We start from the raw sequence: 19,404 nt of genomic DNA, 5'->3' as shown, positions 1-19,404 counted from the left end.
AATCCACTCTTGTTGAATTCTGTTTTGCCTGAAAGGAAGTGAGCCAGTCCAGGCTTGATCCATTTACCCAATGTGGATATGCGCCAGAAGTCTGAAAAGGGGGGGGGCCATATCAAAGGCTGCTGATAGATCTAACATGATCAGCACTGCTTTCCCCCAGTATCTATGATGCCTTTGATGTAATCAGTGATGTCCATAGGTGCTGTCTCAGTACTAAAATACAGTCTAAAGCCAGACTGGCTCAGGTGTAGCAAATAATTGCATTCCAGATATAGGAAAAATTGTTGATTCCTGTGTTTTTTCAAGTATTTTGGATAGTGTCGGCAATAGAGAGATCGGCTTGCAGTTAGATGGAACTCTAGGGTTTGCATATAGCTTCTTCAACACAGGCAGGATCTTTGCTTGCTTCCAGGTACAAGGAACCATAGCTATTGCTAGCAACATGTTGAGCACCATGTTCTCCGGAGGTCTGATGATGGAAGACCATGAGTCCAACAAATTAGATGGGTACGGTTCGGAAGGAGAGTTCGATTTAAGAGTGCTCATGACTGTCAGCAATCTCTCCATTGAAATAGGCTTTAGTCGCATTGGTTGAGGGGACCGCGGTTAAGGGTACCGTACAGGCTTGCCAAGGCCTCAGCAGATCTTCATCTGGCAGCACGATAGAGGAATATTTCAAAATCTAAGTATGCCAATAGATACATTTGACATCACCAAACAAAGGAACATACTAGAATGCCTGTTGTTAGTGATGCTGGACTCTGCCCTGGACATTCTTTTTGATGCACTGCACTTTGTTCTTGTCTGCTCCATAGCATCGTCTTCATCCTCTTTTCATTCAATATGAAGTCTACATGCATGCTTCTGGAGCATTAATTATGGCAAATAGTAATGCCAATTTTATTAACTGCTCAAGAAAACTCCAAAGTCAGTAGGCCAGTTTATCACACTTAATGTACTTGTACCCAACTATTTACTTTACAATGCATTTATTAGGGGGCTTTAACACCCCACACACCAACATCAAACAATGCCCATGAATGTACTGTGATAAAATGTTTATTATTTTTGGACGAAATTGCATCAGCCACCATAAATAATACAACTGTATTATTAGGTCCAGTGAAAGGTTTTTTGTGCCAAGTTAAAAATCAGTGATATAAAATGAGCAAAATATTGGGCTGACCACACAAAAAGGGAAATGTTTCCATTCATACTGAACAGACTTTACAGTCCCAATCCTAATTTTTTCTGTCAAGGCAAGCCTTTGAGCCACATCCAATACAGAAAAAACAGGACCTATTCCGCCACAACTCCCACCTCACAAACATTCTCATGTGCAACGTCTACGCTGCCTTGAACCCCATGTGGTTCAGTATGAAACTTTCTTCAAACCCCAATCCGTTGTCTTTCTTAGCCCTCTCTACTACTGTGGTTGATTGTCTGCTCACCGTCCATCAAGCTCAGAAACTTTTACTTCATCAATTTAGAAAGCTTCTAAGCAACACTATTACGCCTTCAAATATAATCAAAACATATTCCAGCTTATTTTATGATGTAATGTACTTGTTTGCTAGATGTGATCAGCATAATCATTGCCTGAAGTCTCACTGTTATAATCATCTCTACTCACTTATATGCAAACACAACAATTTTCAAGCAGTATTTTTCATATTGGGTGTGTCGCTTTAAAGGAGAGTGCCGACTCTGTCTATCCATGCTTTCACCTGGGTCTGACAGCAGCCCACTCAGTCCAACAGCAAGGTACTTGGCGCTACCTGAGAAGAATATTTATGTGTGAATGAGGTAGTTGTAGACACAGGTTGCTCCAAACTTTGCTTTTTGCACCACAAGGCTCCAGAGCATCATTTTCATAAATTATCATGTCATATTGAGCTGACCTCCAGGCACAAATTCTGCTTCTGTTTGGCCTCAGTAGTCAACAGTCTTCAGGCTGTCACAAGGGCACTTTATTCCTTCTTTGAGGACTCTTAGGGCCCATTAGGATGGCAGGTGGGCTTTAGTCCCCCCGCCATCCTTGCAGTGCTGGGACCGGCTGCCAGACATCCGGTGGTCCCGCACCTCTAATTAGGATGTGACCACCACCCTGGTGGTCGCATTCCGCATATTTGACATTGTAACAGATGCTGCTTATAGCAGCACCCGCCGCAATGCCAAATAAACATGTTGTGCACTCCCATGCACAATGTGGCAGGCAGAGCACAGTGCCTGCTACCTTGTGCATGGGAATCGAGGGGGCTACCATGAGTACCTCCCAAGTGTACCCACCCCCCCATTTCTCCTGGAGGCCCGCAAGGGGCCCCCAAAGCACATCCCCACCAGCCTTTACCGCCATGGACAGGCCTTTGAGAACATGCATCCTAATATGGAAGGCACCGCCACCATATTGTGCCCCAGCTCCGCCCAACCGGCAATTAGAACGATTGCCGACTGGCGGAAAAGCGGTGGACATACTTTGCATTTGCTGCAATGAGATGGCGGGTAGATTGCCTCCTCCCGTTATCATAATCACCCCCTTAGAGTCTGCCAGGAGACACACATTTTCATGTGAACCTAGCTAGAAATGTTATGTATGAGAAATAACTGATCCTATGAGTCTACTGCCCTCTGGTGTATAATGTTTGTTTTAATTGAGATGTTCTACACATAAAAGACAGTAATGGTTCAAATTAGATTTGTGTAGAGTCATTAAACACCAAAATCATCCCTACTTTTACTTACTGTTCCACAACAAATCTTTTCACAATAGTATCAAGTGAGAATTAAAGAAAAATTTGAAGTATTTTTCTAAAGTACTATTACACGCTTTTACAAGGAGTCTATCAGTTTACAGAACAACAAAACTCACAATGAATGTTCATTAATCATGTATAATACAATTTACATTCTTCTCTTATCACTTATCAAATCCAGAATCATCCCTACTCACTCTCTAAGAACTGACATGAACTATGCATACCCCAGAAGAAAAAAAACCTCTCATTAACCTCAATTATACTCTATTAATCTGCCATATTACAAATGTTTCAAGTAAATGTGTGCATTGCTCTTTGTAGAAAGCAAAAGAATAACCCAACAGCTAACACAGAAATAAATGGAAGATAAACTAATCAGCTACCTGACTTACAATAATCTTGGTTTCCCAGAATAATGTTCTACTAATGGCAAAGGGTTTCAGAGCAATTACAATTACATTTTCAATATTATAGAAAGGCCATGTATGAGCATCTTTCTTATGCATCATCACCTTGGTGAGGATTTACTGGCAACCTCAGTCATAATGTAAATTCCTGTATGAACCCCTCACAACTGCTTGTACTTATGTGACCCAAGTTCTATCAGATCGGCTGTACTATTTTCAGTGGTGAGCAGTCATCTTATGGTCCAAACTTGCAATACATTATAAACGCACACTGTTGTGTAGTTTCCACTAATCAGTAGGAATTGCATGTTTGTTTACAACATAAAGGTCGGGATGGTGCAGGCTGAATTTGAGCTGTCCTGTAGGATATGTGTTCCCTTAGACCAGCTAACTCACTGTGCTATCATAAGCCCCCTAAACCTAGGCAGAGAATGAACAGTTCTAGCATCTACTAAACATGACAGCTCTGTTCCCTTAGGATACGAGGTTGCAGATCTAGACTCTTTCACTCACACACTCATGCTCTCTTGTCCTAAGAGAAATCCACACTGAATAAACTTAGGGATGTTTTCAATGCTTATTAAACCAAAGTGAATCTTGTCAAGAATATATGTGCTGCAATGATCAATAGACACTAGCACATGAAAGGTATAAGAAGTATCAGGACAGTGAGCAATACACAATGTTCCACCTTTGGGCTGAAACAACGTATATATGCAAGCACATGAAATACTATAACAATCTGGCATACTCCTAGTATGCAAACCCTAACCCATGTGTCTAGGGTGTATGTGTATGTTTTACCAAGATTTCCTTTACTGTATGATCCAACCCCATTTCCTGGTGGATGAGAATGTAGGACCTCATCTTGGTCATGAGCTGGACACTCCTCACAGAGATATAAGTCAGCTGCTGGGCAAAACCATCAGACAGTAGAGACCTCTCGATATCAGCAGTAGTGTTACACAAAAACAGATGTTTATTTATAGAAAAAAGTTATCCTTGCCTTGGGCTGAGATTATGAGCAGGCCGTCATTGTCTGTACGCTATAGATAGCTGTGTCACCAACTGCATGATAATACCAAACACATTTGCACAGCACACCACACATGTAATCCTTGTACATAGTGCCAAGGCAATATGATTGTGGTCTTGGAAAGTTGACTTGTATAAGAAAGGACGATGTTTCTAGTAAACTAACCCAAAATGTCACAGATGTAAATGTGTGTCAAAAGTCGATGACAGAAGTGAAGGCAACTTCAGGGATGACCAGTGTTCATGTAAAATGGCAATGTTTCCTGCTAGGGACACATGATACTATAGTGTAGGAAAGAGCACTTGTGCATGGTCACACCCACACTTTTGGCCCCAATGCTGATGGTTATGACTCTGAAAGTACACTGGAGACTGCTGCCGAGGCCCCTGTGTCTGTGTTCTCACCCTAAACACTATGTAACCAAATTGGTACTCTCAATTGGCAAATGACTTTAAACCCCTAATATGTTCCTAGTAAAGTGGTATTATGGGTACCCAGAGCATGGGTATTAAAGGGATCACCAGGGCCTTAAGCACTATTTGCATCACCCTGAGTGACTCAAGTGAACAGATGACAGCAAGCCTGCCATTTAAGTCTGCAGGAACTGTTGAAACTGCTCCAATTCAAGTTTCCCATTATTATGAGAGGCAAAGTCCAAGCACTGTCTTTTATATGGATCAGTCACCTTTTAGATAAGCCTATTAAGCCTAGGAGGATTCCAGCTCCATTATGGTGCAGCCAAAGATCGACATGTTTGGTATCCAATAATGTGCCTCAACACCCCCGACATGATTCCATGACAAGATTGATCTGGTATACACCCAAGGGGCTGCCTATGTGGTTGCCCGCTTATTTGGCCCAACCTTCTGTATGCCCTGGCTGGCAGCCTGCAGCTGCTACTACCAAGACAGGAATATGACCTCCTGCCAGGCAGTGTGAACACTCCAAGAAGCCAGAAACAAAGGCCTTTGTAGGAAGGAGGTAACACCTCTCTCCGTGACAGGATGGCTAGGGAAGTGGCACATCAGGCGGTGAGTTTCAAAGCTTGCATCACCACTAATTTGAATGCAGGCTGACTCCAAAATGAGGAAGGTGCCCTCCCCAGGAATATTTTCACTGGCCAGACTGTAAAATTAGATAGTCAGAAGCTGTACAACCCTAGAAAGCTAACCACAGCCCTATGGTGGGCTACCTTGTCTGGACAGTCAAGGAATGTGTGTTTAATTTTTAAAAGTGGCAGAAAAGTGGGCTCTGGGTAGAAAATGTGATGTGGTCAGATCAGGAGTGGATTATTTATAAGGGATAGTAATCCATTGGCTATTTACACCAACAGCAATAAATTATCTAAATCTAAGATTTAAGGGGCACTCCTGGCACAAGAACCACAGATATGTGATGACGGCAAAGAAGGACGAAGAAGATACAGGAGTCTGTGGCAACAGGAGATGCACAAAAAAAGGCAAGATGCACTGCCATCCTGGTCCTGAAGGACTAGGACTCATCCTGGACAAAATACCCATTCCCCCAGACAGGAGAAACCCTTTGAAAGCTAAAACCACCTACAGATGTCCTTGGTCCTAATCCCCTGCGACTGCAGGTAAAAGCAACATACCAGAACCAAAGAATAGCTGGCCATTTGGCCATCTGAGGGATCACCCAAAAGTAAATGGTCCACTGTATTTTTGGATCAGGTGGTTTCAGCAACAAGGACAGCAAGGACAATACTGCTCCCGGGCTTCTTGAGCCAGGTAAAATCAAGTTCACTGTTGTGGTTTGGCCCTGGGACCTAGGTCACCTTTACCCCCCCCCCCGTGGGTTCCACACATCTAGTGACCGATTGTCACTAGTGCCATTTCCTATTGACTGCAATGTTAAAGTTTTATGGCAGTTAAATGCACTGATGTATTTTTCTTCTAATGTCCATAACGCCAGTTATACATATCAAATTTTGTTTGTTTTGGTGTCTGAATTTGCATATGAACCTGCTTTATTTTCATAAATTGGTGGTGGATTTCCCTTCGAGTCGGGACAATTACTTAATGCTCATGTTGATACTCTGAAATGCCTAAAACATGTTCCTTCATTAAATCCTGACTTCTCTTTGTCACACTTCCAGAAGGAATCATTAATGTGAACCCAAGGACCATCTTTGGGGTTTTGTGAGAGTATTACTTAATGAGACCTAAGCAGCATCACTATATAATGCTACACTTTCTTAAACACAGCCAATACCTCTATGGCTCCTTCGGCAGAGGTAGCTGTATCCCATGATCAGGGTTACCAGTTGTTTGCGGATGATACATGGATCCTACTGGGTCTTCATGAGGACTACTCTGACACAATCCATTTTACCTTGTTTAACCACAAAATGAAAAGCATCTATGACAACTTCGATGAAGTCAACCAACACACTGAACCCTCACCAACCACCCTCAACACCCTGAAGCCAGCGATCGATAACTGGACAGCCCTCAATACCGGAGACACACTGAAGTTGATGAAGTCAATCCACTCCAGGCCCCCATGGACCCCTGCCCCCACCACATTTTCAACAGTGCCGCTGACACCATTGCACCCATGCTCTGCCACACCATTAACTGCTCCCTGGCAACTGCCTCGCTCCCGACGACTGGAAATACGCCAAGATCAACTCCCTTCTGAAGAAACCCTCGGCGGACCCACTACCTCAAAAACTACAGACCCATCTCCCTGCTCTCATTCCCAGTGAAAGTCATTGAGAAAGCCATCAACAGCCAACTCGCCACCTTCAACGAAGAGCACAACATCCTTGACTCCTCCCAATCCGGCATCAGAAAAAAACCCAGTACATAAGCAGCCCTCCTCGCCGCAACAGATGACATCTGCACCCTACAGGACAAAGGAGACACATTAGCCCTCATCCTCCTTGACTTCTCAGCGGTGTTCGATACAGTCTCTCACTGTACCCTAATACGCAGACTCCACGAAGCAGGGATCCAAGACAATTCCCTAGACGGGATCCGCTCCTTCCTCTCCGGTAGAATTCAGTGGGTCAGACTTCCCCTTTCCTCTTAGACCCTACACCAACCACCTGCCGAGTCCCCCATGGGTCCTCCCTCAGCCCTCTGCTCTTCAATGTCTACATGGCTCCACTCGCCCCCTATCGCCAGAACCTACGGACTCAACATTGTGTTATACAAGGATGACACCCAAATCATCCTCTCCCTATCCAACGAACCCAACACCGCCAGACACAACTTTCGAGAAGACATGGAAGCTGTCACCAAATGGATGAAAAACAGCTGCCTACAACTAAACACCAACAAAACGGAAGTACTCATCATGGGCCCAAACCCCAATGCCTGGAATGACCCCTGGTGGCCCCCCGCTCACGGAAGTCCGCCCACCCCCACGGACCACGCACGCAACCTAGGAATCATCCTGGACTCAGAGCTCAAATTGGACCACCAGCTCAACTCCATCTCGTCCTCCTGCTTCCACACCCTCCGCCTCCTACGGAAGACCTTCAAGTGGATCCCCTTGAATACAGAAAACACTGTCACTCACGTACTGGTCACCAGCAGACTCGACTGCAGCAACACACTCTATGCCGAATAAACAAAAACCGCACCCGCAAGCTACAGAACACCGCCCCAAGACAGGTCCTCAACCTGCCAAGACACTACCACATCTCCCAGCACCTGCGCACACCCCACTGGCTCCCCATCGAAGTTAGAGTCACCTTCAAGATACTCACCCACACTCACAAGCCCCTTCATGACACCGGTCCAGCATACCTGAACAGCAGACTCAAATTCCACGTACCCCAAAGGACCCTACGATCAGCTCAGCTCCCCAACACTGTGATCCCTGCACCAGAAAGACCAGATTGGGAGTCCGCTCCTTCTCCTTTCAGGAGGCCAGAGCCTGGAACGACCTTCCACTCCACCTCAGACAGACAACATTGCTCCTCATCTTTGCAAGAAGCCTCAAAGGGTATTCCACTTTTTAAGGACCAGAAGAAAGGCAAGGGTATTCCACTTTTTAAGGACCAGCAGAAGCCTTTAAATGCCAGCCAGCTGAATGAGTCCCACAGCCCAAGTCCACGACTAATTATGACCAAAGAGAAGGCAGGGCGCAGGCGTGCTTGGAATTAGCCCTGCGCAGCTGCACCGGTCCCAACCAATGGTTACCCCGAGGAAGATCTCTACACAAAACCAAGTCGTGAAGGCATCCAGAACAACAGGCAATCTAAGTACGAAGCAGCAATAACCGAAGATGAATGACATATCCTTTTTGCTTAACCTGTCGGGGAGACGTAGGAATGCGGGAAAGGGAAGGGACTAACTCAGAGTTTTATTTTTGTAAGCAAACGTTCTATAAAGAGACTATATATATACTCCTTAAAGACTGTAGAGGTGTACTCTTGGGAAGGACAAATCATAGAACAGTAACTAACAACTCCCGGGGAGACGGAACAGCGATCCTGTCATCATACGTTCAGCATACAAAGTATTTATATAGGGGGAGGGAGGGGTGGTGGGCAAGGGGGAGGGGGCTCACCTGTATTGTCTTTCTTCCTTCTATATTTCTAATGTCTTCCATGCTATCTTCACTTTCTTACCTATATATTTCTGTACAAGAAGTTACACTCTGACCAGAACAAGACCTAACTCTGGGGCATGCACAGATCAGACACCTGCACTACACCTGGAAATAAGGCCTAGCGGGAGGGGGAGGGACGCAACAAACAAGAGTTGGGGAAGCAGAATAGGGTTACCAGTGCTTCCCTATCATAGCCAATGACACCCACGAACATGCATAACCTGGCGTCTGACCTAAATATAGTCTCCCTTAATGTCAAGGGCCTCAACCACCCAGTCAAGAAAAAAAAGATACTCGATTACCTGGCTAAAAGTAAGGGGAATGTGGTCTTGTTACAAGAAACCAAACTATCCCTGGATGATATCAAACCAGTGAAAGCCAACTGAATATCCCAGGTGGCGTGCTCACCAGCAGAAGGGAAAAAGCGTGAGGTAATTACACTGATAACTAGGAACTCCAATCTAACAATAGAATCACATCAACACAAATGTTGCCAACATATACGGCCCTAACACAGATGACCCCGCGTTCTGGGAAGGGGGTATCACACAGGATAGATGGCATCCCACAGAACAACCTGACTGTGGTGGCGGGAGACTTTAGCATTGCTCTGGACCACATACTTGACAGACAATCACACTGCCACTCCCAACCCTCAAGCGTACACTCCACACTAAAGAACATCTGTGCCAGATTCAACCTCAAAACCCATGTCTTCTTCAACACCTGGACACTAAGGATTACACCTTCTACTCCAACCCACACAACTCGTACAGCAGGATAGACTACATACTAATCACAGGCCCACACACACACCTAATAGAGCATACAGACATAGCACCCAGGCTAGTCTCAGACCACTCGTGCATCAGCCTAAAGTTGAGCGGGTGCCACAACGAAGACATCCCCTGAAGATGGTGATTTAACAGCGACGTCTTGACTGACCCAGTAAACAAAGCTAAGATAGAGGAGGCCATAAAAGAATACCCTAGGCACACCAACACACAAGAGACTGACCCCACTATCTTATGGGATGCACTCACGTCGACAGTCAGGGGCACAAAACTCGAAATCAAGTCTAAAAATCAACAAAAACTCAAAATCAACAACTGGTCCAACTCGAGCAGGACATCAAAAGACTAGAAACTGCCCACACCAGTGACATACATGTCACTAGCACCCTAACAGACCTCACTAAGAAAAAGTATGAGTGCAACAAAATACTGAGCGAGAGGGCTGGACTGTGGGTCAACAAATACAAAGCCATCAACCTTTGCGAGGCTAGTAGAGCGGAGAAACTCCTAGCTTCCTACCTAAACCACAAACAAAGCCAATTTACCATCTCATCGATCACCGACTCACACAACAATATCCACACAAGACACAAAGAAATCCTGTTAACCTTCCAAGAGTTTTATCAGGAACTCTATAAAAATGATCAGACCTTAAACCTGGGGGCATGTACAAAATACCTTGACAGACTCGGCCTCCCCAAACTAATGAATGAAGAAGCACAGAATCTAGGGCAGGAAATCAGTACGGCCTAGATTGAATTGGGGTCAAGTCTTTAAAGGACAACAAAGCACCAGGCCCAGACGGGTTCACAGACACTTTTTACAAATCCTTTCTTGTTCACCTGAAACCCACCATGAAAAGGGTGTTCAACCACTGTGCGGAGAATGTACTAGCATGACAATCCATGTCTGAGGCCAACATAATACCAAAGGAAGGCAAGGACGCACTGTTACTCAAGAACTATTGGCCCATATCCTTAATTAATGTAGACTGCAAAATATATGCAAAAACCCTAAGCTACTCACAAGTAGGCTTCCTAAAGACCCATATGTCAAACGACAACACCAGACTCCTATTCCACATACTGGAATACACCACCAAACTAGCAGAACCAGCAGTGGTTATCACCTTAGATGCCGAGAAGGCTTTCAATAGAGTTTCATGGGCCTTCCTGGAACAATGCATGCATGAATTCAATCTTAGGGAAGCTTCCATACGGAAGGTACTGGCTCTGTACGGGGCCCCCAGAGCACGCATTGTCATTAATGGATCACTTTCCGATCCCTTCACATTACAACACGGAACGAGACAGGGCTGTCCCTTGTCCTCCTCACTATTACTGCTCTCCTTGGAACCCCTGCTCAGAGATATCAAGGCTAACGAGGAAGTGAAAGGGATCAGTATAAACAATGTGGAAATTAAACTAGCCGCCTATGTGGACGACATCCTCATTGTGACAGAGCATCCTAGGTCCTCCTTTGAGGCCATGATAGAAACTATAGAAATATACTCAAATCATTCAGGATATAAACTCAACAGGGACAAATCAGAATGTAAACCCCTCAACATCCACACCACTAGGGACACCATAGGATGGTCGGGCCTAACCTGGCAAACAGGTTTCATCAAATACCTAGGGATCCACTTCGGTAATGACCTTAGGTCAACACTAGACTAAAATGAGGAGCTATTGTTAGGGAAAACAAAGACTCTCTTGGAGTCCTGGTCTCCCAAATTTATAACCTGGTGGGGCAGAATAGAAAAGATCAAGATGATGATCACCCCAATAATTAATTACCTGCTGTGCATGCTGCCATTTTTCCTCACTGACGACTTCCACCACAAAATGGATAACCTGATTAATAAATTCCTATGGCGAGGCAAAAAAGCGTGTATAAGTATTAAAAAACTACGGCTAGACAAAAAATGGGAGGACTAAACCTAGCAGACTACAGTACCTTTCAAACCGCTTTCTTAGCAAAGCAGGGAGCCTACTGGATGTCACCCCCTCAAGGGTACACGCCGGTATGGATATTAATCGAGTGAGCCATTCTAAACAACTAATACTACTAACAGCTAATAAAGACACACACGCCTCCAGCCCAATATTCAAAAACACAAGAAGTGCCCTACTCAAAATAGACAAGAAAATGGAGAACAGTGTAAGGAACTAGAAAAGGGAGTCTCTGTGGGCCAACAGTAAGATTAAATACAAGGGGAAATGCCTGTCTATAGACACATGGAAGGTGAAAGGCATCACCTACCCAGCCCAACTGGTGGAGGAAGGCAATCCCATCACTTTTGCCACACTAAAAGAGAGACATAGGCTACCAGACATCGAGTTCTACAATTTCCTAAAAATCAGAACAGCACTAACAAAAGCAAAGCTAGCACAACACAAACCATCAACTATGCCATATATGGCGAAACTCAAAAGAATAGGCCATCAGGTATCCCACCTTTACAAACTTCTATGCCCAAGCACCACCAAAATTAACAATATCCCATCGAACTACTGGACAAAACAACTCAACACCCCACTAAGTGAACAAAACCTGGCTCTTCCCTGGGCCTCCCACTCACGTAACAAAATCTCCCCAGTACTATCCCAAACACAATTTTGGCTACTCCACAAGACCTACTGGACACCGGCTCGGCTAGCTGCGCTAGGCCACTGGGAAAACGACCTTTGCTGGAACTGTGGCAACGAAAAGGGGAACCTAGCACACCTCATCTTCTACTGCCCCAAAATTAAAACGTTCTGGGAAAAAATCTTCATTGTCATAAAAAAGGCGCTGGGGTACACACTAAAACCAGAATTCTCTACCCTTACCACTGCATTTATGACCACAGGACTAGCTTCACAGAATGACAGTGATCTGTTAGACCTCGGCAGTGAAAATGGTCCTATCCAACTGGAAAGATACAACTAAGACGTCATACAAAGGCTGGTTCAATTGGGTGACGTACCTCAGGGGCGCAGATAGCACCGCATTGCAAAACTCACCCTGGAGACCAGCTACTAGGGGAATGTGGAAATTGCCTGACGAGTATCTGGACCCCTATGAACCCCCGTGAGATCACTTGAAGGAGACGGCTGTCCACAATACAACATGCTACAAACTCAGACTAGGCCCATTGCTAGAGTATTCTTCTTGTAAACTATCCCCTCCCTTTCTTTTCTATTCTCTTTCTTTCTCTTTCAGCTGCCCTTAATTTCCTAGCAAGACATTGCTAAGGGGTGCAGCCAAACGTATACCATCTACCTGTAACCATGGCAACACCAACCAAGCTTGGCTGGTACCCTGTAACGGTAAAGTGAATTTACCTGTCTGTAAAATTGTAAAAAATACTTTGAAATTTAAAAAAAAGAAATGTAAATCCTGTGATTTCTTAAAAGCCAGGTGCTACAACAGCAGCAAAGAAATGACAATTTTGGACATATCAAACACTTTCCCATTCCAAAACAGATAGTGACAGCTCATTAAAGACTCATGCCTGCTCTCAGTACACATCAGGAATGCCAAGAATCCACAATTCTCAAACACAGCTGCCCTAAGGAGAGAAGCCATTGTAGCAGCAGCCCCCAATTGGCAAATTGCAGAATATTGCCATATTCTTCCAAGCAAATGTGCCGGAAGAACCTTACCGAAGAAGTGGTCTAGAAGTACAACATATGGAAATTCATGTTCACCAACAACCATTTCACTGCAGTGCCCATCCAGGGGTAGTGTTGGTTAACACCAGCTGCCTATTCTGGCCTCCCATAAAATGTGCCAGAAGAGTCTTACTGAGGAAGTGGTCTAGAAGTGCAACATATGGAAAGGGAATTGGGTAGTCATGTACAGCAAAAACCATTTCACTGCAGTGCCCATCCAAGAATAGTGTTGGTTAGCACCAGCTGCCTATACTAGCCTTCCGATAAAATTAACTGTGTGCCAATATTTGGAATTTTAAAACAGCTTTGAGGTCTTCAATAAAACACACAATCTTGCAAGCTTGTTATCTCTTTTTTTTAACTTGGGTCCTTACCTGTCTGTTAACAGGCTCATCTCAAAGTTCTGCTTCAAGAAAGATGGAGCCACCCTCTTAGCTTGCACAAGTGAATGAAGTGCTGACAGTTCTGTGCCAGCGCAACAATATACTACAGCAGTTATCGAAATCAATGCCAAGGTGTCCTGATTTAGGGTTTGATTGGTAGGTTACTCCATCACTAATGTGTCAGATATGCAGTCAGTGGCGACGCCTTGTGCTTTACTCCTGCTGTGAATAAACAAAATGCATGTGGTACTAGGGTCAGTCACTTGTTCAGGGAAGGGGCAATAATACCTGGCCAGAAACTGGGTCTGCCCTCCATGTACTAATGTGCAATGCAAAGCCTGTGTGCACCACTGGTCAGATCCCTAAAGAGTGTGAGGTGTAGGGCATGGCAAGGAGTCACACTGTGCAGTAAACCACCCATTACACAAACTCTTATTCTCCTGCACTGACGTACAAATCAAGCAACATACATTTTCATTTAGTTGTAAATCATAATATTTTGTCCCAAATAAAACAGTTAGTTATGTTTTTATTTACTTTTCTATGCTTCTACTTTTTTGGGGGCTGAAAATAAAACTATGACTGAGACAGTAGAAATAGAACATAGATTATAAAGGATAGCTTTTTTTGCATATCTGCTAATTTAATCAACCAAAATATAAGATCTAGACATGCGGGTCATTAGATGTCACACTAGTGTATACTTATAGTTGTTATCTAATGTCTCTATGCTCTACTTTTTATGACCCCACTGCATCGAAGTCACAAATAATCCAAACACAGATGAGCACAAATGAAAAGCAGCATGTAATAACTTAATAAAAATAGCTTCATTCAAAGAAAATAGGACACAAAAACTAATAACATCCAATGATATTCCTCAGGAGTGCTGCAATTCAATTTCAAATATGCTTTATTGAAGTTTATTACATTTGCACCTCAGCCCAGCCAATGCGTTTCATCTATGCAGACTTCATCAGTGCTGTAGAATTTAAAAATACAAATCAGACTTCGTATCTCTTGTATGAATACACAACAAAATGTACAATAGACCCAATAAACAATACATAAAAATACTTTTTAGACAAAAAAACACAAGACTCCATACCTATAGACATTTTAATTCTAAAAAAAAAAACAGCCGGCTTCTATAAAATTTAAAATATATTCATATAGTGACGATACAATTGTATTTTTTCCTTCATATGACAGGTTTCCTGTTGCTTGTCCAAACTCTCAATTGACCGGTTTTATCACAGACCAGAATGGCTCATGTAATATAGATTTAAACACCGCTCACTTGAGTTTTTCTACAGGGATTAATGTCTATCCATGTGGGAACAAATATAAGGTAGTAGAAGTCCAACAATATGTAGAGTAGTGTAGTACCTTCTTATTTAATCTACAATATGAAGGAATCAAAATCACTGATGTGAAAATATCAAGTGTATTCGACATATGGAATATCAAATGCAAAAGTGTGTTCTTAAAAACGCCCCACCCATGCTACTGGATATACTCTCAATATTTTTTATTTTATTCTCAGAACAATAGGATGACAATCCCAACTGATTTCCCAAACAATTCATATCTTATTTTAAAGTATTTCTTGAACATACAACCCAAATAAAACAATGATGTATTTCTTCTACTATGACCCACACAATTTTAGCAATGCTAGAATCATTATAGACTATTAGTCCTATGATCAAAGATCCATTTTATCCACAATCCACACAAGAGTAAATAAATGCTTACTTATTTTTCCTGTTTTCAATTGTAAAGTGTTAGAAATCTCAGATTTCCTTTCATATGCATCCTACCCAAAACACAGTCCAAAGAACATCCCCCAGGTAGTCCGATTATCGCCAGCATAGGAAATTTAACAGACCATCCTGAAACCTATAGTAATCTATATGCCTTCTTACATTTGTGACACCATGTTCTTAAAAAATTGCAGGTTGCGGCATGGAGCCCATCCTTACATTGTTGCTACTTTGTATGTTGTAGTATTATACACTTGCATTAAAAATGAGTTGGGAGAAAAAGCATTGAGGCATTTTTTATTCAAAAGAAATGCCAGTGTCATTGAACACTCAAAAATGATCCTTGAAATGAGTGACTTGATACTTCAGAAGAGTTTTTTCCTGTTTGATGGGGAATGGTTCTATCAGATTAGAGATACAACCATGGGATCCCGGTTTGCCCCCTCATCTGCCAACCTCTTCATGGAGTGGTTGGAGAGGGAGCATGTCTGGTCCTCCAGTGCTGGGTTTTGGATTCACAATATAATATATTGCAGTAATTTTATCAATTTCTCGATTATCTGGTGACGCACCAGTGAGAGTCTGAAGAAGTATGTGAATTATTTGAAGGCCAATACTTGAAATGTAAATTTAACTATGTGTCACAATGGTAACACAATTGAATTTTTGGATGTACCCTTGTATATCTCTGAGAATAAAATACACTAAGAGCAGATAATGCGCATCCAACCTCAGTTATAGCTAGCCTCCTGTATGGGGAAATGATGAGAATTTGGAGAAACTGTAGCAAAGAATTAAAAACATCAATAGAGCAGACACTTTAGTACAAAATCCCGAAAGGTAATCACAAGATAGATTGGCCTTTTTTTCTACCTACAATTAAGATCACAATCAAATATGCAAAATCTTACACAAAAATTGGGATCTGTTAAAGGGGGTGCCAGGACTGACTAATGTGATCACTGAGAGACCTTTGGTAACATATAGGAGTGGCCCAACCATTATAAATCAAACAATGAGAAATTATTTGGAACCAACAATAAGTAGAAACAAAGGTTCCAACTAGTTGCCTCAACAGCCGAAAGCCTTTTACATTTGTGGTTCATGTATCATTTGTAGCAATGGACAAAATGAACTTAAAGAATTGCAATACAGCAACCAGAAAAAAAATTCATATTTATACATTTATTGATTTTAATATTTGCCTTGTAGTTTACGTCATTATATGTAATTGTAATAAAGTATATGTTGGCAGCACAAAGAGGCACTGAAACTAAGGATGCTGGAGCATCGTAGAGCCATAGTCAATAGTGATGAGAGGTCTCCCTTAGCGCAGCACATGCACACTCATCACCCGAGCAAGATTGATTTTAACCTTCATGGCATCCAAAAAATAGAGAAAAATTCAATGGGAGAGACAAGGAACTTTAATTGAGACAAGAAGAACCCACATTGATATGCAAATTAAGGGCTGTGCAAAAGGGCATCAATTGGGAAACTCTGTTACATTATTTCCCAAGATTATATGACATGAATTGTTAAATGGAAGGGTGATTGTCATGATTGGATGGCGTGTGACTGGGTATGGCCCAATTGAAATTCAAACATCAGGCCAATAATGATCATGCTGTGATGGTGAAACTGAGATTTTTACAAGCAAACTGTACCTTTTGCACAGCTTAAGACATTGTGTTATTGATTGAGACATAATGTACAACACCTCAATGAATCTTAAATATGTGTTTCATGGTAATACACCCTACACATTGACAGGTTTCAGGTTGTGGGCCACTCTGAATTGAGGGCATAATCCATAAAACTTCCCTGATGTCTTTACACACTTTCATGTTTACTGTGTCTTTTGAATCTCACGGATAAATTGTACATTTCAATAAATAGTGAATTTTATCAGGGTTGACCACAGATTAATTTAAAGCATTATACCCACACCACACAGTGTCAGAGTTTGGATAGCGAATGTTAGTTCATATTTATATTAGTCTTTCCTAGCTCAGTTAGTTTAGATTGGTAACAATGATTGCAAGCCACCATTGTAAGTAGGTGGTCAGGACAGAAATGTAACTACTGAAGGTCACATGTACTTGATTTTGATGCAAGCCAAGTAACAATTTACACTTGATGATCATTTAAATTTTTTATGAAATCTCACCAGAATAATATTTGGATCCTCCTATTGGTCAGCACATTGTAAGGACCAGAGAGAGAATAAACAAAAAAAAGTTAATGTAACATACTAGGTGTGTGTACTTAGTCAATCTGGGCTCTGATTGGCAGCATTGGGAAACAAAGTGAAGAGGAAAGCCTAGTCAGAATTTATTTTGAAGGGTGACTGAGTATTTGTAAGCTGAATGGAAACAGGAATATTGATGGTTGAAACTAGCCGGCAGGGTACTGGAGGAATTTTGTGACACACGATAAATGGTGATTCATATAAATTGCAAGAATTGAATGAATAATGTACAGTAGGAAAGGGAAGATTACTGTTTAGAATACTGGCCACGGGTACATATTTAGGTACATGGCAAGTAATGAATTGTAGGTATGGTAGGTTTTATAGCTCTGATTGTTGTGAGCAGAGGATTAGTGGATTTTGTTACAAAATCTCACCAGAGTTTTGCACACTCTATGGGACAAGAATGTGGTTCTCTCTTCAGTCCACAGACTGTGAGGACCAGAGAGGGCACGGGTTGGAGAGAAAAGAAAAAGGTTGATGTGACATACTAGAGGTGTGTATTTAGTCAATCTGAGCTGTGATTGGTTGTCGTGGGAAACAGACATAAGAGGAAACCATGGTCAGAGTTCACTAGTAAAGGTGGTTAGATGACAGTGAGTTCAATGTAATACTTGAATATTGATGGGCTATACAAGCCAGTAGGGCATTTGAGGATTCAACTGGACATAGTATATATGTTTGGTCTCACTAAGCATAAGAATTAGAAGAACCGAATTCAAAATGAAATGGAAGTTTACTATGGAGGACATGGGCCTCTGGCACGTAGTACTTGAAGTTACTGATTGGTCAGAGTATGGAATGGACCCAAGTGAGAGTTTATTTTGAATTTGTATTTTAGGCCATTAAATTGCGTTAGATTTGGCATGAGGAATAGCACAGGCTGATTAGCTAGCAGATTCTCTTTCTTCTATCCATTAATTGAGTGGGAATCTGATTCTCAGTATGTGATTCATCAGTTGAGTGGTCTGCTAATTCTTATTCTCTGATTCATTCACTAAGTGGTTAGCCAATTCTCCTTCCTCATTTCAATGACTGAGTGGTAAATGGGTTCTCACTCCTTGATGAATTGATTAAATTGGTTTATTGTACAGTTAATTAAAACCTTTACAATCGTGCTATACATATTTCCATACACTTAAAATTAATTATTGTTAAAATGACACATTAAAATAAAAGAAATCTCAGCATTGAAATTCAAAGGACGTTATTGATCAGACTAAGGGTGTAAAAAGAGAGAGAAAAAAAAACAAAAAACCAGGATGTGGACCTAGTAGTTGCAATTTTGAATGCAGGATGTAGTAATCTTTAACGTTTGCTGAATTAACCGTTCTACGACAGCTATATAGTCCTGAGATTGCATAGTATGTTAGTGCTGATAATGCTATGTTTCCTATATAGGCTAACAGTGCATGCGTTAGCCTCTGTGAGTTGGCTCAAGGCGCCGTAAACAATTCAGCTGTAGTTCAGTCTGTGACCAGGGGGCCTGCCTTTTTCATAGTTATTTCTGCAATAGATATGAGTTTTACCAATCGGCAGCTTAGTTGGACGTCCTCACCAGAAAAACATGCTTTTACTGCTTGCCTACAGGTTCGAATGGCTTTCGTGTTGAAGATGGATCTTAGCAGAGATCGTCGGGCCGGTTTTAGGGCTTTGCAGATTGTCAATAAATGCACTATATCCTCCTCCCCTTCTCCGCAGAGGCGACAAATTGCAGGCAATGGGGGGCGTAGCCAAGGTGGCATATGGTATGCAGATGGTAATATGC

Source organism: Triturus cristatus, chromosome 2_1 (assembly GCF_964204655.1).
Source record: "Triturus cristatus chromosome 2_1, aTriCri1.1, whole genome shotgun sequence".
NCBI classification, from domain to species: domain Eukaryota; kingdom Metazoa; phylum Chordata; class Amphibia; order Caudata; family Salamandridae; genus Triturus; species Triturus cristatus.
This window is presented reverse-complemented; position numbering follows the sequence as displayed.